General features: G+C 45.6%; 1 protein-coding gene across 1 annotated transcript in view; it reads left to right on the top strand.

The window, feature by feature from the left end:
* Positions 1 to 2,306: 2,306 nt before the first annotated feature.
* LOC122372897 (substance-P receptor-like) overlaps positions 2,307 to 24,482 on the top strand; it is an 89,157-nt gene continuing 66,981 nt past the window's right edge. The window contains exon 1 of the mRNA XM_043350569.1: positions 2,307 to 2,418. The gene's annotated coding sequence lies outside the window, so the exon portion shown is untranslated. The remainder of the gene's footprint in view (positions 2,419 to 24,482) is intronic.

Here is a 24,482-nt window from a genome sequence, read left to right as displayed (position 1 = left end):
GATGCAACGAGCGGCTGACGGTTGTCATATTCGGGCCTTGCCGTGTCAGTCGTGTCCATCTAGGCGCAATCTGCTGGCATTGACTGCAGAGGCTACTGCAGTTTCTCTCTCTCTCTCTCTCTCTCTCTCTCTCTCTCTCTCTCCCTCTCTCTCTCTCTCTCTCTCGCTTTTTAGCTCTCTATTTCTCTTTTCTTGAACTGTTTAAAAACCAGCGCCAGACTGCTATTGTTGTGATAAAGCCCTGAATGTTACCCCAGGGCTCAATCGTCGGGGCAATCATTTTTATTTTATTTACTCCTCGCCACCCAGCTCAAACAGCCTATGGAGAGCTGGGTTCGTATGCAGACGACATATCAACTTTGGAGACTTCGCGTTCCCTACTGAGTACGGGCGATCGCCTCAGACGAGACTTGAGTCAGATTTGGTTTGGAGAAAAATGATATGAAAAACAGGCGCGAAAGATTTTCGTTCGTGTAACATTTTTGTTCTGTAACATAACAATGTAGACACATGAATGACAATGCTAGAAGTCTACCGTAGGCAATATAAGCAGTTTACATCAACAAGATACATTGGAATGTAACATTATCGTTCCAAGATGTAACAGTCTTGCTATTAATACAATTGTCAATTATTCTGGCCGATATATGAATTTTGTTTGCTTTTATTGGCAGTGGTGACTACTGAATAAGACTGCAATGTTAGACTTTTAACATTATATTGTCCATCATTACACGTTTCATTTCGTCACTTACTGTTCTTACGTTAAGGTAGGCAAACCAATCTCAAGTGCTAATATTTGACGTTCACATCCTCAGTCCCTTTAATATCTCGATGAGGTAATCCTCCTACCTGCACACGTAACTGGGCACTCGACTCAACATTGAATTTGTCTCCACTATGTTACATAAATCTGTGTACTAATTAATAATGATATTGACATGCCGCTCTGCACACTGCGTACATCGTGAACAATTCTTTTGAGTGGTACCTGAGCATATAGACACAAAGTCGAAACCTATGCAGACGCAGTAGCAAGACAGTGCATCAGCTCAGAGCCGTACCAGAGCCGTACCGCTCAGAGCTCAGGAGTTCTATAGCCTTGGCCGTACCTTTATAGCCGTGCGGAGCTCAGAGGCGCTTAGAAGGCATGTTTTTGAGAACTGACTATGATGCATGTTCATGAATGTCCTGTCATGTGTGGGATGGATAAGCCTGGTGTTTTATTGGGACTTATTGCGCGACGATGTCAATCATAGCGATACATGAGTATTAAGGAAATGGAGATAATATATCTTCCTATTCCCTCTATCAATACTCTCCCTCCTTTTTATCTCTCTCTCTCTCTCTCTCTCTCTCTCTCTCTCTCTCTCTCTCTCTCTCTCTCTCTCTCTCTCTCTCTCTCTCTCTCTCTCTCTCTCTCTCTCTCTCTCTCTCTCTCTCTCTCTCTCTCTCTCTCTCTCTCTCTCTCTCTCTCTCTCTCTCTCTCTCTCTCTCTCTCTCTCTCTCTCTCTCTCTCTCTCTCTCTCTCTCTCTCTCTCTCTCTCTCTCTCTCTCTCTCTCTCTCTCTCTCTCTCTCTCTCTCTCTCTCTCTCTCTCTCTCTCTCTCTCTCTCTCTCTCTCTCTCTCTCTCTCTCTCTCTCTCCTCTCTCTCTCTCTCTCTCTCTCTCTCTCTCTCTCTCTCTCTCTCTCTCTCTCTCTCTCTCTCTCTCTCTCTTTCTGTTTCTCTTTCTCTTTCTCTTTCTCTTTCTCTCTCTCTCTTTCTCTATCTCTCTCTTTCTTACTCTATCTCTCTCTCCCTCTCTCTCTCTCTCTCTCTCTCTCTCTCTCTCTCTCTCTCTCTCTCTCCTTTAATCTGTCTTCGCCTCTCTCTCTCTCTCGATCTTTCCCGCTCTTTCTGTTTAACTGATCTTCGCACCGTTGAAAAGCCCTTCCGGCTTCCTTTGAAATTATTGGGAGGAAAACATGACGAAAAGAGTGTGAGTGTATAGCAGCTAAATTATGGCTACAGCCTACCTACCTACATGTATACCTTGTAACCTACCCACCTTTCTATTGGGCTGACAGATTAGTAAGACGGTTTTCGCCAACAGTTGCACATCCTCTTAACATAAAATCGTCACGTCTCAAAGCAGGGAAGATGATCATTGTTAGCTTCAGCTAAATCTATCCTAAATCTACCCATATCTGCCCACCCCGCCCCGTCCGCTTTGGATCCCGCCTCTGCGGTAGTTCTCGTAGCCGACGATAGATGTCAGGAGCGTCGGCGGTCGCCGCTCCGTCCCTCCTTGGGATGTTGCCGTCAGTAGGGTGTCGGGAACGACACGAGCGGGTCCGACCGATCGGCGGACCGCGAGGACTACCGCTCCAGAACGGCGCTTCGAGAACTCGTTCGGGAGTTGGAGGAGGACTCGCCAGGTGAGTTCGCAGCGGAACTGAAATGGCTTTGTTGACTGAAATGACTGAAATGTTGGTTTGATTACTATGTGTCATTGGCATGGGATATAACGTGGCAATATGTTGTAAATTTGGGGAGTCTTTTTGATTTGTTTGCTTGCCAGTTACTAAGCGGATAAGAAATCAAAAATAAGAATAAAAACGAGCAAACAAAAGACAAAATATTGTAGCCGTTGTAATAGTCTTACAGATAACGTATACTAATGACACGGACCGCAATACCTGGACACATGTATAACCGTGTTCCTGAATTGAGAAACATGTGCAAAAGATCCTCTTAACATTCAACATTCTCGTTGATAAAACACTAATGCCATCAAGTAATGGCTATTCCGTTCATGATCGGTGCCGCTTGCGAGCGCATGGCCCAGCTCCAACAACTAGCAATGACCGAATAGCACATGATGTGTCCGCAAGAAGGAACAATGATTTTATATTGTGTCTCATCCATTATCCAGCAAAATATTCCATGCACTTTTTGCTCAAATCTTGAAATTCACAATCGCTTGAAACAGCAGCTTTTGTTCAAGGCTGGTGAACAAGCGCTGGAGTATAATTAACTACGTGCAACGTAAGCCATGGGTGGGTGTGAAATGAGGTCTCTTTCATAAACTTATTTTCCGCTTCCCCTTCGAGCTGCCAGCAAACATAGAAACAATTAGCTATGCTATTCGTTACCAATCTCAGCGCAAACCTCACAACCAAGTCCCTCCAGGAAAACACTGTAGCTGTACAAAAAGGGGCTATTGGTATATTCAGCCCAAATGAACACGACACAAACATACTAGCAAGTAAACATGTCTCAACCAAGACTGCCCTGCCAACGGGCCGCCACCCCTCCCCCCGCGCGGCGCAATGGTGTCCCCACCCAAACTAGAAACCCTGTCGTGTGTGTCCTCCCCCGGAAAAAGTCCTAACTAGAAAAAAACCGGGGGACCTAGTTGGGGAAAAAAACCACATTTTGTGGAAAAACCCATCTTTATTTAAGAGTGTGGTGCGTGTAAAAAAAAAAACCAAAAATGGTGGTGGGTGGGTGGGAAACGCAAAAACATTTCAGAGCGAGAACACTGCTGACTTGCGTCAGACCGGGCGGCTTAGAACAGAGTGACCGCGCAAATGCACTCAAACCCCGCGCCGTCACCGTCACGTGACACGAGTCGCTCCACCAATCAGAGGAGGCCGCCGCCTTAGCGGCCTTGCCGCCCGGGGGCGCAGGCGGCCGCCCGCCTGCCGCCGAACGCTGCTCGCCGAGGCCGGCCCGGCTCCGGGGCCGCCCCAGAGAAGACGCTCGTAGTGTCGCGGAAAAACCGGTTATATCTTGTCATATATAACCGGGCGTATTTTCCGCTTCCCCTTCGAGCTGCCAGCAAACATAGAAACAATTAGCTATGCTATTCGTTACCAATCTCAGCGCAAACCTCACAACCAAGTCCCTCCAGGAAAACACTGTAGCTGTACAAAAAGGGGCTATTGGTATATTCAGCCCAATGAACACGACACAAACATACTAGCAAGTAAACATGTCTCAACCAAGACTGCCCTGCCAACGGGCCGCCACCCCTCCCCCCGCGCGGCGCAATGGTGTCCCCACCCATTCAATATATCCACCCAGACACCAATGCGCCAAAATAAAACACCCCCTTCCCGAGACCAGCAGACCGAATGGGGGATACAAATTAACACAAAAAGACCTATAGTCGCCGCCAGTGTCGAGACCAGTGGCGGAACCCCTCAAATACGTGCTTGGTTGAAGGTAGGTAATTATTTCCTCAACCTGGCCCGAAGCTTACCAGAAACGCCACGATCCCCTAAAACCTGCCAACATGAATGTGAGCGATACAGCGGTCACCAATGAAGAACAATATTACGGCATTTATACCGAAGCCCTTGCAGCAGGACTAACAACCAGTAGCATTAGCCACTACTGCGATGATAGCCTCCACCAACTAAAGGCCCTCGATATACCCGCCGAAAAAACAACCATCCATGAGTTCTGAGGCATCTGACAACAGAAGCTGTATTTTCCTTGACCTTGAACCTATGCACAATGCACATGCCTATCAGCGCGACCATGAATTTTCCCAGAACTTTGGAAGGGGTTATAGAACAGTATCAACGAAGGTCGTTGACAGCCGCCCAGCAAAAAAGGGGAGGGCTCTCGGCCCGCTCCAGGAATCAGCGCTCTAAGCCGCCGTAAGGACACCCGCGCTACCGGGCTCCTAGCGGCAGCCACCTACGGGTAGACTAGCGAGCCGCCCCGCGGCCGTTGTAGAAGGTGGAAGAAGGGAGCATCCCGAGCAGCACCAGGGGCCGTGAGAAACGGCTTCCCCGGGCAGACTAGCGAGCTGCTTTTTTCTTTTATTATTGCTAATGTTAATTATTATTGTTATTATTGTTATTATTGTTATTATTATTGTCATTATTATTGTTATTATTGTCATTATTATTGTTATTATTGTTATTATTTTAGCGCCGTCCCCCCAAAAAAGCATGGTAACCCAACGGTTGTTAGGCAACTGACAACAGAGGCCACAGCTACCGTTACGTGTACCTTAATCCCTGTGATATGTGTGGCAATGATAACGACCATGAATGTTACCTAAAACTTTGCAAAGGTTAAAACAGTGACCACGAAACTATAGGTAATCAGGTCATAGATAGCCGACCAGCAAAAGGGGAGAGCTCTCAACGCCCGCCGGCATCCACATTCAAAGCCGCCGGAATGACGCCTGCGCTACCGGCGTCCTGGCGGCAGCCACCAACGAGCAGACGAGCAAGCCGCCCCGAGGCCGTTGTAGAAAAACACATCCCCGGCAAACTAGAGAGCTGCCCAGAGGCCGTTGAAGAAGGGGACTACCACGGGCAGACTTGCGACTAGCGAGCTACACCCGAGGCTGTTGTAGGAGGGGACGCCCGCGGGCAGACTATCGAGCTGCCCAGAGGCTGTTGTAGAAGGGGGCACCCCGGGCAGACTAGCGAGCTGCCCCGATGCCGTTGTGAAGGACACCCCCAGGCAGACTAGCGAGCTGTCCCGGGGTCGTAGAAGGGGACACCCCCGGGCAGACTAGCGAGCTGCCCCGGGGTCGTTGTAGAAAGGGACACCCCCGGGCAGACTAGCGAGCTGCTCCGATGCCTTTGTAGAAGGGGACACCCCCGGGCAGACTAGCGAGCTGCCCCGAGGCCGTTGTGAAAGGGACACCCCCGGGCAGACTAGCGAGCTGTCCCGGGTTCGTAGAAGGGGACACCCCCGGGCAGACTAGCGAGCTGCCCCGAGGCCGTTGTAGAAGGGGACACCCCCCCCCCCCGGGCAGACTAGCGAGCTGCCCCGGGGTCGTTGTAGAAGGGGACACCCCCGGGCAGACTAGCGAGCTGCCCCGAGGCCGTTGTAGAAGGGGCACCCCCGGGCAGACTAACGAGCTGCCCCGAGGCCGTTGTAGGAGAGGATATCCCCGGGCAGACTAGCGAGCTGCCTCGGGGTCGTTGTAGAAGGGGATACCCCCGGGCAGACTAGCGAGCTTCACCCGGGACCTGTAGAATTGGGCATCCCAAGATTCTCCAAATGTTTAGGGCAATTACCCGACCTGAATACCAAAATACACGCTGTTGAAATCTGATAGTATCCGCATCCCCCCGCCACGGGCAACAAGCTTACCTTCCCGCTAAGCTCCGGATTGATCAGGGACCAAAAGACCGGCATACAGACAGCCCCTACGCTGTAAACAGGCCAATATGGGTAAAAATTGCCGTAGCTTTCTAGCTCGACACGTTTTGGAGGTGTTTACTGCCTCCAAACGCCGAGCTGCCTCAATGTCACCCATAGAAGGTACAGTAACTCACCCACCAACCAATCATAGGCAGGTCCTGAGTGACAAGAGTACATAACCTGAGTACACACACCAGGTTGCTATCATAAAAATGTTAGAAATTACTCGTAACATCGTATGGTAAAATTAAAATTCCAACCACTCAATGACCCCCGGTGACGCCGACAGCGCGAGCAGCAACCGCGCGCGACCCCTGACAGCGCGCCTCCGAATAAATTAATAAAAAATATATAACGCTTGGAAAAAGGCCATACATCACAAAAACAGCTCACCTCCCAAGGGGTACGCTCACTACGCCAACCCCTACGCCAGTATCAGTTGTCCTGTATGGGAACCACGTTTCAACCATAGCCAGGCATAACCAACGACAACTCTACAAACTCAACTCCCAACCCTCAACACCAACACCACCGGTTAACACCGGCCCACCTCAGTGGCCACTCAACACCTAAGCCGGCCAGGTCGCGCGCTTGGAGCTGCTACCCCTTGGAAGAATGAGCTGAATCCACTCAAACGGAGTGTAGAATGCCAATGTCCAGCGTTCTAAGCAAAAGCAAAAAGGTATAACAAATTCCATCTAAGGTGATCAAGTACCTACCTACCGGAGCAATACGTAAACCCCCCAGTTACTTAAATATCCTGGGCAACATTTGGTGTTGACCAGTGAAGCGCCATCAATAAATTGTTTTTTATATTGTTTGTTTGTTTTTATTTTTACTTTACAATTCTTTTAGTTTTTTTATTTCATATACCTACATTTTTTATACCTAACCCCCATTTACCCAAATAACCTAAGCGCAATTGACGTTGACCAGTGAAGCGCCATAAACTACTATTAAAACTCATCGCTCCGACAGCGCCACGCCACTATAGCTGAGCCCGCCATTCACGGGGTGCGCTCACCATGGCAAACCTTATGCCAGTAGCCGTTTACCTGCATGGGAACCAAGGTTCAACCATAGCCAGGCATAACCGGACAACTCTACAAATTCAACCACCGCTCACAACACCATCACCACATCATTGGTGAACCGCACTGGCCCACATCAGTGGCCACCCAACACGTAACCCGGCCAGGTTCTGCACTTGGAGCCGCTATCCCGTGAAAAAATGAGCTGAATTCACCCATACAGAGTGTGGAACGGCTAAGTCCAGCGATCTAAGAGAAGAAAACAATAAGACCCCTAGTTTGTAAATGATGAGTTGTAACCGATGAGTTTTTTTTTAACCTACCCCTCCCAAAACAAATTAATATTTTAACTGGAAATAAACCATACCCAGCCATAAACCACTCCAAATAACTCCGCAACTAGCCCACTTTCCACCTCTTACTAACCATACACCCGGACCAGTTAGACATCCCACCAACCCCTCCATTATTAACAAATTGCATACGAACTTTATCAGCCATCAAAGTATAAAAAACAATCAACGTCCTTGCAAAAGCAATATTGCATACAGAACACACATTAATTATTGAAAAATACTTCTTAGCGAAAGAACCCACAAAAAAACTGAATTTCATACTCCCTTTGCTCTGCGACGGTTGCACTAGATCGCCAAAAAAACACGGCCAAGGCGGCCACAACCGAGCTGCGACCATCCGGACAGCTCAACACTCAGTCAGTACTGAGTGAGTGACGTCAACCCTGATGCTGGCGAGGGGTACCAGTGCCCAAAAATTTGTTGATTAAGGCATGGGAAACGTCACCCAAATGAAAATCACTGTTCACTCGCCTCCAATTTTTAATGGCCCATTTTCCACTCCCATTTTTACCCAGAAAAAGCATTCGCATGGATGGATAGCCATTTTACTTCCCACATTATACCAGCCTTTTATGAAATTTTGCCGCGCATCCTTTTTCACTCTTTTTAGGCCTTATTTGACCATCAATTTTCCACCCCACACTATCCCTTTTTGGTGAGAAATTTTCATAGACCCGGGAACAGGGGGGGGGGGCAGCGGGGGTGCTTGCCCCCCCCCAACTTGAGCCGTGGGGGCGTCGCCCCCTCAACATTGAGGCAGAGAGAAAGGACCTTTCCTCCCTTTTCCGGACTTCTTTCCTTCTTGTTTCCTATATATATCTTATCAGGACACGGCCTTTCCTTGCCATCTGAATGGTTTCTGCCGATACAGTATCGATTTGATATCTGCTATTGTCATCCCACTGGTTTGGGCCTGATTGATTGGTAGTTTGGCAGGTCAGCTTTTACATACATATGCTGGACCATTTTGAGCCAACCCTGAGAAATACATAACGTACAACGGTGGTAAAATCGTTGCTATAGGTATAACACAGTTTACCCGCTCCGGGTGTGAGGGAGGGGTGTGGGGCAATGAGTGCACTGACGTGGCGCCCACGGAAGGCCGGTAGGGATTAAAGCTCAGCGACACCTTGGGCCTGTATGGCGCCTCCGGTTATCGGTAGCATCCTCAGAATCACCGGCGTAGGGCCCTTAGAGCCGCCGGTAAGGGGCCCGTAGAGGCACCGGTGTGGGACTGTCATGCAGGTGCCGGTGCGGGCGCTGAGAGGCACCAGTGTGACTCTCTCAGAGGCGCCGGTGAGGTTCCTACAGGCGTTGCTGTGGGCCCTCATAGACGCTGGTGTGGAGCAGTTACAGACTGGTGTGGGGCCTGAGCTGCTGACGCGAACCCTCTACAAGCCGGCAGGGGGTTCTTAGTGACCGGCAAGAGGCCCCTGTCACCGGTGTGGGGCCCTCAGAAGTCACTAGTGGGTGGTCCCTAGATGCGCACTGCGCAGGTGTTTGGTAGGGATTCGAGTCCTCACTCTCAGAGCCGCCGATATAGGGTTTTAATAGGCACTGGTGTAGGCACTCAGAGTTGGAGGCGTGAAACCCTCAGAGACACCGGTGTGGGTCCTCATAAGCACCGATGAGGGCCCCCACAGTTGCCGTTATTGGGCCCTCAGAAAAATAATTGTGGGACCATGACTCAGAGGCCGGAGTGGGGCCTTAAGGAGATCTTAGTGTGGCAATTTAGGGCCCATGCGGTGCTCTAACGAGCCGAATGGGGCCCTCCCGAGTCGAAATATGGCCATCGTTAAGCCTCAGATCAAATGGTGCCGCGGGGCCCCCCGGACCCGAGGGTCCCTGTGAACCCGATTGGGGGGGGGGGGGAGTGCGTGTTCCCTTAGACCCCTAGCTACGCCACTGTTTCATATGCATCAAGTCAGGTATTTTAGGCTCGCCTCCCCCCCCCCCAACTTGAAAATCGTTCCCGGGCCCCCAGGAATTTTCCTCAGACACCCCAGCCAAAATACAATTTAGGGACACCGAGGGGTACCCCAGTCCTAACAACGTATACTGACTAAATCCTTTTTACCTATTATTGATAGCACCTGACCTGTATTGTTCATTTGCTGATTGCAGGAGAAAGGTCATCCCATATCCTATAGCGACAAGTAGAAAAAAAAATCAAAGAAACAGACTGCTTTGAATATAGTTATAGACGATTTAACAAGCCTCAGCAGCAGCAGCAAACAAAGGTTGAAAACACGTTGAACTTAGAGTTGACTAGATTTCATTTTTTTTTAATACCTTCAGTCCTCGTAACGATTTTATCAGAATTTTATTACTATTTTACTTTCCACCAGCATTGCCCCTCATGTTCCTATTGGTGGAACCAAATATCCCCACAAAAATGCCGATATCGCCCATGCCCAAGCGTTCACTATCTACCCTATCGGGTCCCCCTAGAACCTCCATTAGCAGATATGTACCGGGCCCGGCATACATGGAACAACGTACCTTTCAAAACCCCGGCCACCTTGGCCTATACCTGACGATGTCCCGTAAGACCTGCTAGGCAGCACGGGCAGCACCACTGGAGCTAGATGAGCTGGGAGGGGTCGGAACTCCCTCAGCTGACGCGGGAGCTGTGAAGAAATCCTCCAGCGGCCAAAGAAGACTCTGGCCCAGCGGGCCGGCCCCGCCGAGTGTGCCGATCCGTCGCCGTTCAGAGTCGGATGCCAACCACCCACCAAGCCATGGAAGAAAAAAAAAACGGATTGTGTCACATAACCATTTTTAGCCGAAAGCTCGTATCAAAGGAGGGTATCAGGAGGGATTATACATACTGGAGCCATTTATCTGACAATGCGCGCGATGACACATCGGCAGGATATGCATATTGCATACCAACATTACCATGATGATTGATGTCGCTTATGCATGCCTAGGCAATGCTCTATTTATTGACCACGACAAAAAGGCACCTTACTCTGGCAAAAAAAAAAAAAAACGATTCACAAACGCCACTACCATAAAAAACTGAAAACAGTTAACTCGCACCTCAATGTAGAGTGAGAGCAAAACAATCACGGGCTACCATAAAACTGCATCGTTATAGAAAATGGCATACCTAATGCAGTCTTTAAATATGAGGGTGAAAACTTCCTTTGGGTACTATCCTGTAACTTACTATATTATCGCCAGTGCATCCAAACTACCTAACATAATTTCCCATCTAATCTAAAATATCCTAGTCCCGACTCCCGAGACTTACCACACAAGTGGTTTCCACTATCACCTCTGCACCTCCGTACCTATATCACCCACTTAACCTTTCACTCCAACCTAACCTGCAGGTAACAATACCATTTTAGACCAATACCATTGCATTGGGCATCATTAGCATGAACTCCATTTACCCTCTCAAGTCTCACCTGGTAGTTGGTACCCTTATTATTATCAACAATCCCTAACCCACTAATGAAAACCCCGCTCGGACACGCTCGGACAGAGCCAACATCACCAGCAGCTCATTCTCCACGGGGTACGCCCACCTGGCACACCTTACGCCAGTAACCGTTCACCTGTATGGGAACCACAGTTCAACCAATACCAGGCACCACCAAACGGCAATTCTACCAACTCTCTGCACAACCACCGGCCAACACCACGTGGCCACCAAACCCTACGCCGGCCAGGCCCACCTGGCCCACCTGGGCGTACCTCCACGGGGTACACCCACCTGGCACACCTTACGCCAGTAACCGTTCACCTGTATGGGAACCACAGTTCAACCAACACCAGGCACCACAAAACGGCAATTCTGCCAACTCCAACCACCGGCCAACACCACGTGGCCACCAAAAACCCCACGCCGGCCAGGCCGTGCACTCTGAGCTGCTACACCGAGAAGCATGAGCTGATTTTACTCACACTGAGTGTAGGATGGCAAAGTCCGGCGTTCCGTTCCAGGGAAGAAGAAAAAAAACAGTTTCAGCTATGTTACACATAGCAAGAACCTACACCCAATCTCCCAAAATCTGAAAAACACCACCAAGCAAATTAGCAGTCCATGTTTCATTCTTTTATCCAACCTTCAAAGAACCTATAATACCAGGCATTTGCCGACCCATTGCTCATCGACCCCTTTCTTACCTCAATAGCATAACATAAGCACAAAAATAACCAAACCTCATGCCGAAAATAAAAACAAACAACTAACAAACAACAAACCAGTAAAAATAAACATAAAAAACCCGAAAGGAAAAACATCCTCGTCAATCAATATAACAACGATATAAAACCGAACTTATACTTCGCTTGATGTCTTCCAGTTTCCACTGAACACGACCGCAGTAAACGCAAAAACATTTCAGAGCGAGAACACTGCTGACTTGCGTCAGACCGGGCGGCTTAGAACAGAGTGACCGCGCAAATGCACTCAAACCCCGCGCCGTCACCGTCACGTGACACGAGTCGCTCCACCAATCAGAGGAGGCCGCCGCCTTAGCGGCCTTGCCGCCCGGGGGCGCAGGCGGCCGCCCGCCTGCCGCCGAACGCTGCTCGCCGAGGCCGGCCCGGCTCCGGGGCCGCCCCAGAGAAGACGCTCGTAGTGTCGCGGAAAAACCGGTTATATCTTGTCATATATAACCGGGCGTATTTTGCCAAGCACTGTTACAATGGACTTATTTCTTTTTCTGTAGGGAGCTTAGTCTGCTCAGATCAGGTCGAAACATTGTTCATCTACTTAATAAGTCGTCAAATTTTTTCGTCTAACCTTTCGATTCAGGAATACAACAGACCACCCAAAACAGCAACCTCGCCGCGTACGATCGAATATTTCGTACAACTGTCATTCGAATATCATTTCGGCGAACTTACCTGTCACAAAATGTCGGAACTGTCATAAACTAGCTGATCTATCCTGTCCGGTGTAGCCAGAATGGGAGTCACGTGACTGTCAAAACTGTGACAAATGATCACGAGATGTGAATGTGCGTGAGGAAGCGCGACGAACCTTTTTATCATCACAGGATTTGATAGTGAGTGATAGGGGACACCACCGTGTTGTGAGGTGAACATAACAGCTAAATGGACAGCTGTAATGGATTTGATTTGATAGTTCAAAAAAGGTATGATGATTATATAAAGTTATGTGCGCACTGATTTGTGAGGTCTTATTTCAAACTGATACAGGGTTGCTACGAGGATTGGTACTGCCATTGTTCTTACTTCTTTATTTTTGTTTTTTAGTCCCAACAAAAGGGTTTGCTACCAAACTCATTATTATATGTCATTTTCATCGATAACTCTCTGCTCTCCCGAGGCTCCGCCAATAATGCGAAATACCCCCAACCGACTTCAGATTTGTACAAATTCATCGTGAGTTAAATATTGTTAATGGAGCTGGGAAACTATTTCATGCCTAAATCCCATTAAATTCCATTCAAAATCTTTCACGATCGAGTAAGGCGACGGCCTCTAGCATTGTTCAGTTCTATGACCCCTGAACCATGAGGAAGATCAGCTGGTACCAGGAAAGTGGCAAATCGCACAGCACAGACGTCCGCTCCGGACACCCTACCAGGCTTTGAGACACGACGTAGCCTTCTTAGATGTGACACTATCAGACGCACGTAATTCAGTGGACTTTGTGTCATTGTTCTGACTTCCCAGGCCGGTGTTACCCAGAGCGTCAAACCGAATAACAGTGACCATGTTTAAGGACTATATATATTCGCAGCGCTTCATTGGGGCAAGTGATAGTGAGCGCCATATTATATCCTGAATTGCATGCACAAGCGTTGCAACGGCGGTTTTTAACATCGACGGCAGTGAACTAAGCGTAGAAATAATGAATAAGACCTTGCCGTTAAACTCCGTTCACAATTTCTTATTTTGTTTATATAGCTTCCAGCTCTCTGTTTTAATTATACATAAAAAAGCTGCCGTGCTACGAAAATGCTGCAAACTCAAACGGGTTCTTTGACTGGGGATATACAGTCAAATCAAATGCACACTGGCCGAAGAAAGACTTGGCATTGTAGCTGATATAAAATTCGCGCGATAGGTGCATTTACTTGCCTCCATCACGGAAAAGGCCAGCTATATGTATTACCTAAACATGTTTATTTTTATGTAAAATACATGGGCACAAAGCTAGTCATTCCACAATTCGTGATCTGCATGACGACAATTCCTGAGCTCGTGTCTGTTTGTGCTGAGCCCACAAATATTCACCTGTTTGAATTATTACTAGGCATGCCATGACCACATATAGATGGACGCTTCGTGCAACAGCTGCAAACCGTCAATCACTATTTTTCAATTGATAGACGTTCCATCTATGCATTGCCAATCCTACCCGGACGAGTCGATGACAGCACACGGAAAGATAAATCAAAATAACTACGCTTATTTACTCTAACTGAACAGAAAACTACGGATACAAGTTGCATGATTTAATCTTTTAACCTGCGTTGGTTGGATTCTACTCGTTTATGAAAACATTTCCACCAATTAAAGATGAAGTATAATCAGGCGTAAAGTAGGAGCGAAGGTGGAATGACGATTAACACATTCTGTGAATCACTCCCAGTAATGGACTTCGAAAGGACATGGATAACTTTAGAAGCCGCACGCACAGGAAGTTAGGGCCTATTGCTGAGAAGTTTAAGGAACATCTAACATCTTGTGAGGAACGTTTCGCTCGTGATGAATGAAAAATGACTACCGAGAGGAGAGCTTTTCATGTGATAATTTCATCCCACAATTTGCCTTAGTTAAAACAAATAATTACGGGAGACGAGTTTCCCATTCGTTCTGAGCAGCAGGCAAGTGAGTGGTGCGCCCTGTAACCCATAAATCATTATCAGACGAGCGACCGTTTTAAGCTGCCGCCGAAGTGCCAATAGCAGACGTTCTCCCAGTAAAGTATACATGCACATTGAATCATAGAACATGGGCATGCTACGAGTACTTAGTGCTGGTAGACTTTCGTTTTAGTACGTTCCAGCAATTTGTAAGTGACGATATTACAAAACTACATATCCCAGCATCCCTGCAATGATTTACATTCATAGACGTTTGTGCCAAAAATTGGTAGCAATTTATCTTAAATCTTATCTTAAATTTATCTTAAATTGAGTACATTTTTATACAATGAACCAACAACAAAAAAGAAACTGGTTGACGGTGTCATGATGCACATAAATTTTGAGATTTTAAACATAGGTATCTACCATGCGTGTCTAACCGCACATCAAAGCCTCCAAATGCGCGCTCACCATTTCTGAACTAAGAACACGCGAAAGCTCTCAGCCCCTTTGAAACACGAGCACAATGATGTCGTGGAACTGGTCTAAGAGGATTTCCTATAATGGCCCACCCAGGCCCAACCTTAGACGCTTGAATGAGCTCGTACATATATTATCACGACGTATATCGAAACTCGCGCTATCGAGCCATCAGGCCACTCAAAGCGCCGGTGTTAACACAGACTGAAACAGAGATTCTTTCTAAAACAGTTGTATCATGATCCTGTTCTCTGTTTCCAGGCCATTTGTGGTCTCCAGCGCCTAAGCTTTGCTTTTGTAAAAGTTACTGCGCTCGTTTTCGTATGAAATTACACTTCTTCATTTCGAAATGTCGACATTTTATGTCACTGGAAGGTGAGAGAATGTCTACCAAGAGGGTGGCTTCCAGGTACAAACTGGCCCAACATTGAGGCTCACTAAAATGACGATTGCTCCGGCGACAGTTTCAGAATTTACGTGGCACATTTTGCGAAAATATGAGGGCTGAGCGATGCTGGCCGCAGCCGTTCATAATTGCTGATAATTTCAAAAGTTATATTGCGAAATTAAATTACCTTCATATCTTTGTGACAAATCAAATAATGCAAATCCTCCAGGAAAGATTTAAACAGATTGGGAGTTTCCATCAATATTGGAAGCGCGTCTTTGCTTTATGCATGAACAGTAAGCAATACGATAAATGCTCGCTTCACACTGCTTCGAGAAACGCCCCACAATGCCTCTCGCACATTGACCAGATCTCTGACAATGCCCCGGCCATCCAATGCGTTGGTTGAAAGACCTCCCGCATCAATCTTTTTCGAATTGCCTGACATTGACAAGTTTCAACACACATTTCTGTGCGATGTGCATTTATCATAGCACGCAGGACTGCATCACATTATCGCCTTTCACGAGATAACGATGAGTCATGGACACTATGCCGGTCGAGGTAAAATAAGCCCGTAGAAGATCTATAAACGCGGCGTTGGAGCGTCATTCGTCGTTACACTATCTGTGTAACGACGAATCTCTGTCTCTGTTTAGTGGTTGGCTGACGATTGTTTTTTATCTGAAGAATGTGCCATTGCACCATCCGTCATTTGCTACAAGTTTTGCCGCTATCGATTTTTTCGAACATGGTTTATCTCTCCATGGGCTGTATCCGCAAGCATTCTTAAATCTTTGCTTATCGGCTTTGACAGCCTCGTCCATCACAACTAACAGTTAACCACCAAACACCCCTAATCATTTGTGTTTCCACTTCCAATTAATGCCATGATCTTCCTAAGCAAATACATCTTTCCAATACGCTTCTTATGTGCTAGTCCATGCATATGATTTTACAAATAACAACACATACACACAGAAAAATATTAACACCGTTAGCGGTGTAATTGCACAGTACCTACATATCTGAGCACTTGAGGAAAGTTAATTTAGTCCCTTCCCCGCTTAAATTACTCGCGCTTCCAAATGAACACCAGGAAGAAGGTAATAGAACACTGTTAGGAGGGTTGGGTGTTTTACTACATGTAGCAAAACACCCAACCCTCCTAACAGTGTTCTATTACCTTCTTCCTGGTGTTCATTTGGAAGCGCGAGTAATTTAAGCGGGGAAGGGACTAAATTAACTTTCCTCAAGTGCTCAGATATGTACTGTGCAATTACACCGCTAACGGTGTCAATATTTTTCTGTGTGTAGGTGATTTGGATAGGCAAATGTCATTCTTAAATGTTTCTAGGGCCTTCTTCATTTGTGGGCAACTCATTTTAGTTTTCTATTGTTATCGTTCAAACTTTGTCAGAAAAACTTATATTATTGAACTGAAGTTTTTCTGAAAAATTGAACGTAGAAACTGCATACGCGGTTTCTACGTTTTACTGACGAGTCCCAACCTTACAATTGACCTGTTGTTTTCTGTCTTTGATAAAAATGGGTACCTACTGTAGATAACTGCACCGGTCTTGACAAGACGTGCTTTTAGTAACATGTGGGTGAAGCACCACTTTTATCTTTGATAGGTAAAATGCACTTTTGATAAATTTGATAGGTAAAATTTCAACGGTTCGTCGGCTGAGAAGCAGAAACTAAACAAGAGCATACTGTTTCTCGTAAAATTCGATGGAACATTCAGCTAAGCAATGGTCTTGCAACGTGCTCTGCACTATCTGAACAATTGCTCACCATCTTCAGCAAGTCAATCCGTTAGCTGGGCACCAATCAGGTTTTTGTTTTTCAAACTGAAGCATTGATGCCGATATCGGGAGCTTCTCAGAGTTGTTAAGCTGACTGGTTTCTACTTCGATTTCGGTGAATCCTGGCTGCCCTGTCAACCGTGTCAGGGTGTGCCATGTAGTCTTGTCGTTTCCACAGCATTCTTCTTTTCTTCGGCTCCCCAATGTTTACAAACGCTCTTGCAATGCTCCGATACTGTTGACAGGGCACAGGTATGTACCTTCTCCGCAGGGGCGGAGCTTCCTATACAATTGGTGGGGCGGCTGTCCCACCAACTTGCCATTTTGCCCCACCAACTTTAGCTGATTTCTAAGACTTTGTTGCTTTGCAAATTAATCTTTTTCGCATTGAAGAGCTTTGGAATGTCTGTTCAAGCGCAAACTATTATATCTGTAATGATGGGAAATTCAGTGTGGCATTTTATTCAACTTCATGATCGGACATTGTGGGTTTGACGACTTTTTGCCCCACCAGCTTCCCTGGAAAAGCTCCACCCATGTTTCTCCGTGTGTGCCGTCTTATAATCCATCTTTTCTCTTTATGTTGGCCTAGTGTTCCCGAGACATGATGCATCAGACATATTTTACTAATAGATTCCAATAGCTTGATGCCGCCCCCTGTATGAAGAAGCTAATCTGTTATATTCCTAGCGACATCATTTTCGACAGGTCAGTAGCTCTATTCAGTTCTCCTGCATCTTGTGATCACCACGACCAACTAATCGTCATCTAACCAAAGACGACTGCAGCCTGCTCATTGAATTAGCAACCGCGTCACCCAAACGGGGGCGATACCGGCAGTCCAGCCGCGCCACACCAGACTCCGCTATCCGACTCCACATGGCAGATCCCGGCCAGTGCTCCAAATGGGACACAGACCAGACCAGCGGCGCTCCATAGGAGACTGAAACGCTGCCCGGCTGACCCCAAACCGGTGTTCAACTGACCTTCAAACCGTGCCATGACCCCAGCCCCGGCGACCCTGCACAGGAATAGCACTCCAAACCGGGCTGCAGCTGAGACTGCTGCAGTGTGTATTGTTAGAAAATGAACGCGTTTTGATGTTCTTTCGTTTTTGTTGTTTGGGCACTGACCCTTATACCTGGTCTACGCTTCCGATCAGACTCAATCAGGCCCACCAGACACTGTTTTAAGTACTCTAACACCTCTTTACTAAGCCTGACGATATCTGTAGTCGTCTTCACTTCAAAACAAACCTACCGGACCGAAACCCTCGAGAAACCCTCGAAGGAAGCAGATTTAGAACAAACTCCACCCTCATAAAAAGCAGAGACCGAGCCATCTCCAGGATAGTTAGGCCATTTCCCGTACTTCGGTGGAGAGAGTAACTGTCAATATAGGATAAAACAGTGCAGACGTTGGCCCGACACGAGATGCGCCTTTCGCAAGAAGTTGTTTTTGCGGAGGAGCTGTTTAGAGGAGCTTCTCCGTTTTTCTGAAGGATTTACGACCTAATAAATTTGAGACCGGTGGTTTTGCCAACAGCAAGCCGAAATGGTTCACTTGATTGATATTTTATGGCTGTTTCGTGAATTAGACAGTTGGCATAAATTATGCATCGCAATAGGCTTTACCAAAGTTCGCTTGTTTTATTGTCTGTTCGTCAAACTTAACTCATCGTGTACCGTGGTAGGATAGGACGTGCTTAGGACGGGCAAAACTCTTATTCATGGTGGGGCAAAATACCAAGTTGGTCAATTGTAGGAGGAAGCTCCGCCCCTAGCGGGCAGGCAGGCAGGCAGGCATTTGGATTCTTCACAAAATAAACCGTGGGACTTGAGCCCATCCTGCGAGAGAATAAAGCTTATCTTATAATCTAGCATTAATGAGGTAATAAAGACATGTAGCTTTGTTAAATCGCATTACATTTGCGGCTTTGCACATCACACATGTAAAGTGACGAAAAATCTTCTTAGGAAGAGGTGCTATACTGAGCATGCTCCATTCGAATGACGTAATGGTAATTGGCGGCTTATCGCTGCTTATCTATAATTACCCGGTAAATTTCACAGAGGGTGTTCCCGTCTGACTAATGTTGGATAATACAGTCACTTTTCATTAGATGATTCACTGAGTAAGTTGTACGAAACCGCATCTTAGGGAGGTGTATGTGCTGTTTATGAGCATCCAAAAGTGTAGCCTAGACGATTCCTCTCATCAAAAGGGGCAGCTATTTAGTTGTATTTCGTAATTAAGTATTACGAACTAGTAAACGATAGCTCCTATCCATTGCTAGTTAGGTATTACGCCGAATTAGAACGAAAACGATCTTGTCATACCTTTGTTATGTTTGTGCTTCAATGAAGTCGATATAGGAATAACGCATCAATCTGCGTAAGCCTTTGACTTACCTATTTTTAGCTTTACCTACGTAATGTCATATTGTGACTGCATTGAATATATTTGCAGGGCGCAAATCTTCTTGCAGATCTAGCCTAAGGATATTTGTAAGACATCAAGTACTTTGCATACATGCCATGCATGACGAATGACGCTGCACAACTGCCTGTTTGGGGAGCTCTCGTCAAACTCAACTCAATTCCACTCCTGTGCTAAGGCTTCTTGGCGTTCTTGTGCAGTGTTGTCTTGTCGTCGTAGGACAAGGTATGACAGTTCTATGTACAGCGTATTTGTATTCATGGACGGAGCAGTGGTATCCTTTCGCTTCCAGACGGAATGTTGACATCGGTGAATTATTTCTAGGAATTATTGAGCGCATTTTACGCTGGTGTGGGTATTCATTTAACAGTTTGAATGATGGTCTTTGTCCTAGTTGCCAGCGGTTCCAGTAAGGTGTTAGACCACATTTATGCATTTACAAACAAGTTAAGCTGAATATTCATTTAAGCATCGTAATTCTTTAAATTTAGTAAGTAGTTTGTCAGTGCCGAATAGATATGAATTCTAAACTATCGCAATAAGGAAAGGATTATGAGTAAACACCAAACGCCGCTAATATTCGAGATTAATATTCTAAGAAAAAACCATCGTAATGTAATGAGAGACTGATGCATCAATCTCAATATCAAGCACCCTTTTAATATCCCTGGTGGGTTTCAGCTTCTCACATGAATAACAAATGTGGAGTGCTCTTTCGTATGGAATTCGTCATCTTTCAAAACACTGGGTGTTCAAAGCGAGGCCCAACCGACCGACGTTGCAAAAACAGCTCAATGACGATACGGAGCAACTGAGCTTCTGCTTTCTAATCTGTTTACACACCTTCAACTATGACTGGTATGCCCGAGACCACTTAAAGGCTGGAGCTAAGCCATCTCTGGTGCACAGGAAAACGAAAAAAAAACATCTACTCGGGGCTCCCTGCGTTGAGACTTAAATGTAGGACTGTGTGGGGTGGTGCACAAATACTGTGATTCTACAGTCTACTCGTATATTCCTATCAAATTCCTATATTCCACAGTGTAGCTGTAATGAAGCAAGTCCAGTATCCTATTCCTGACATGACCAGTATAGGTACAAACCTTTCCTGAAGCTGTTTACTAGCATGATGAGAGGGCATTAATCCGCTTTTGTTGTGATTGTACGGCGTACTCGATGTAGTCGTTTCTCGGAGAACTGATGCAACAACTGAGAAGAAACTGGTTTCAAGACGGAACCTGCTGATTTGTTCTTGAAATCAAATCATTGCCGAACTCTTTTTCTAACCCACCCTGGTCGAATCAAAGGGTCTTTTGCGAAAGATGATTGTGCTGTTGAGCATAAACATTGAACGGCAGACAAGACCCCTCATGGAACACTGCTCAGGCAGCGCCAAGCTATGTGATGTTTGGTAGAATTGGGCCAAGTGTCTGTAAATACAAAGTTCTCTCTCATTAGATACTCTAGAATAGAAACAAAACTGCCATTCAAGATGGGGCATTCCACGTCAAATCGAACAAAAATCGGTTGTTTTGCACCTTACCATCAGCGATTTCATTATAAATTTGTGAGCGAGTTCCTCTGTGGCCCCGGACATTACATTGATGTTTTTTGCACATTCTGACCACAGGTCTTCTAAATAAAGGGCATCGAATTTTTACAAAATGTTGCATCTTTATATTTTTGAACGACCATAACTTTGGTTGTACTTGTTTGATTTGAATGAAATAAACCTTACTGTTTAGGTAATTTCTTAAGCATTTGTTTAGAATTGCACCTACTTAAATATATGACCTTGAAATTTGCTTAACTCTGTTCTTAAGCACAAATATTGAAATAGCAAAAAACACGTCACCTTCGATTTGGCTCATTTTCATATATTTTATTGCCTACCATATTCTTAACAACCTGTGAAAAAATTAGAGTGGGCCATTCATAAGTTTTGAAGAAAATTGCACATATGCAAACGTATGTTAGAACGCGCAGTGGAGGGGGAAGAGCGAATTTCGCCCACCCCTCCTGTTTTTCGCCAATATCTCATAAGATTAATGCGAAATTAATTATGGCTACCTGTCAAGAATTGAATTGGACATCTCATCGTGCAATCAATAAGAAAATCGACCGCTGATTACGTTCGATTCGCGTCAAATTTTGTGGGAAGACTAAGAAATGTACAGGCAATCTTATGATGAAAGAATTTTGAAAATCGGTTGGTAAACAATTTAAATATGAACGTGTAAACACAAAATTGTGATTGTTGCGTTTCCCGCATCGGCCGAGCCCGCCTCAGCCGGCGACATGTAACTCTTAGCAGGCCTCTAACTGCCATATTTATTATTGGATTAGCTAGAAATTCCCCATACATACTAAAAAATGTATGTTCTTTCGTATAGTGAAGATCAAAAGACGTGAAGATATCGTTGCGTGATAATGTTTTCGTTGAATTTACTTCATGATGCATTTCCACACGGCTCAAAATCCACCGCAAAATACCGTTTGCCTGAGACACTTTTACTATGGAACGTGAATGCTTGACTACGATGACTATGCATTTCCATTCTCGCAGAGTTTGGGATATCACTTATCAACAATCATTCATTTCAGAAAGTGTACACAAGCAAGCATGTCTTGACTCTGTCTTTCAAGGTCACGCGCGGTTGCGTGATGTTGATGCATGAAAACGGCGTTTGCCGCGAAAGTTATGAATGGCCCACTCCAATTTTTTCACAGATGGTTAGAAACATTGTGACGGACATAATATGTAAAAATTACCCAAATCGAAGGTGACGTGTTTTTTGCTATTTAAATTTTTCTGTTTTAATTCAAGGTCAAATGCATTTCAAGGTCACTTCAATTTAATTTTATAATTAAAAATCAAAGCGTTATCAATTGCCTATAAGACCCTGTTAATATCATTTTGATACCAGAAAAGGAACCAGGGTTATAGCCATTTAAAGAATTGATGTGTGGCATTTTTCGCTATATTCGATGACCTATATCTCAGCGATACGTTATCAAATTTCGAAAATATTATACGTAACTCAGTTTTGAACCATGCCCAGTCTGCCTACAAATTTTCAGAAAAATCGAAGGGGATGACGGATTTCGGTGTTTGATTTGACGTGGAATGCCCCAGATGCTAAATCGATAAAGGACGGTTTTCATAAATAATTATAAGAAAAAAGAGCGTTTCGAAGAATGGCATCATTCCAGACTACCACAGTGTCACAGAAAGAGTGATAACTATAAATGGCTCATTCACTCAGCCTATAAGACCAATCCGGTCAGTTCTCAACGACAGCCACGATTCGCTGCAATTCTTTTATAGCACGACTGATGACCTAACAAATTGTTTCTTAATTCTTCCTAGTTCAGCTGGCTGGAGGCATTTGTTTTTTTCTGTTGAATTAAAGCACACTTATACGTTTGGACAACCCTGTTTTTCGACTCGGGCTTTTTCCTTGGTGCTGAAGGCAAGACAAATCATCCAGAAAAAAAGACAAAAATGGCAGTGGTGAAGGGCTGATACGTCATTGCACACGGTACAACTACTTGAGGCCGAGTCAGAGCTAGAGGACTTAGGAGAGTGACATTACGGGCTTTGTTGGTGACCTTCTGTGTTACGATGTAAGCCAGAACTTGGTACGGTACCCTGCATGATTTTTAGTGCAGCTTATGCAAACTCTAATGCATCGTTCTGACAGTCTCGTAGGTGTTGTCCGTATTTGGCCGTAATGGAATGCCCCGAACATCACAAACAGAACAATGATAAAGCTGCGTCAAGATGTATACCTATCGTATACCTTTTTTATATACCTATCTCTTGATTGTGATTTACTGTGAAATTGACTTGTCATGTTTTGATCTATGTACTCTGACTCGGACTAAATATTGAGCCACTATGTGGAAATGTCCTCATTACACCGAACTTGAACTTGAACTTGAACTACCAATCCGATTATTGTTAAAAGATCGCCGAACGCATGCGACAACTCTGCTCGCGTGAATCTCATGTAGGTCGCCGAGCTCGGATAATAGTGTCCCTAATGTGTCTGCACCTTTCCAGCTACCGTACAAACTGCCTTCAACTCATCATGTCACAGTCGTCCGCTTCGCTCTCGCTCGCTAATGTAATTTGGACTAGACGGTGCGTTTTCGACTGCGCTGATCCATTAGCTTTCCAATATCCATTAGATGTTCTGTACTGAGTTTGTGGGTCGCTCAAATCTGGCCGTCATTTTGTCGGGCCGAAAAATGGACAGAGATGATGAAATAATGGTGTACGATGGGCTGGTTATCGCTTAAACAGATCGCAAAGTGGAGATGTGCTCAGCAAGATCGTGTCTTAGACACGTGGGCAGAATGTTAAATCGTTCGCCATCTCGTCTGTCGGTGGGTTTGACGTTATCAAAGCGAAGATATCGTCCATTATACGTAGTATCTTTTTCATATGGATAAAATCCGAATGAAATAGTCGTCACTCATCTATTACATTTGTGTCCTATGTACCTATTTCCTTTTTTACTTTTGTTCTAACCACGTACTTCATGTTGGTTTTTTGGTCATTGGTGATAAGGCTTCGAAATATTAATGATATGGTTCAGTTTAGATCATCTAATCAATGCTGATCCTATAGCATCAGCATGAGACGTGCAGGACAACTCAAACTGGTGGAACATATCTGTGCCCGAAACGTCAATGAAATCACTGTGAAACTACGAGCCCAGTGAGTCATCTAATTGCTTGGTGACTCAGGTCAACTGGTGCCTATCCTTTTCCTACGCATCACGAGGAAATGCGCTGCTTTTGGCGGAACTCCGATGATGTGATAGGTACATTACCGCAAGTCAGCGCCAGCGTGGCCAATTTTTTCCCGTCAGATGGTGAGGGTACTGTTTCAAACTGTTTCCCACCGATATAGCTCAATTTCAAGCGAGGCCTGAGTGATGACTATGTAACTAGTAAAAGCCTGAAATGTTAGCTTGTTACATAGTTTCCACTGGTGGAAATAATACAG

The sequence above is a fragment of the Amphibalanus amphitrite genome, unplaced genomic scaffold (genome assembly GCF_019059575.1).
Source record: "Amphibalanus amphitrite isolate SeventyFive unplaced genomic scaffold, NRLGWU_Aamphi_draft 001416F_arrow, whole genome shotgun sequence".
Classification (NCBI taxonomy): Eukaryota; Metazoa; Arthropoda; class Thecostraca; order Balanomorpha; family Balanidae; genus Amphibalanus; species Amphibalanus amphitrite.
Note: the sequence above shows the minus strand (reverse complement) of the source record. Positions and strands in the feature narration are given on the sequence as shown.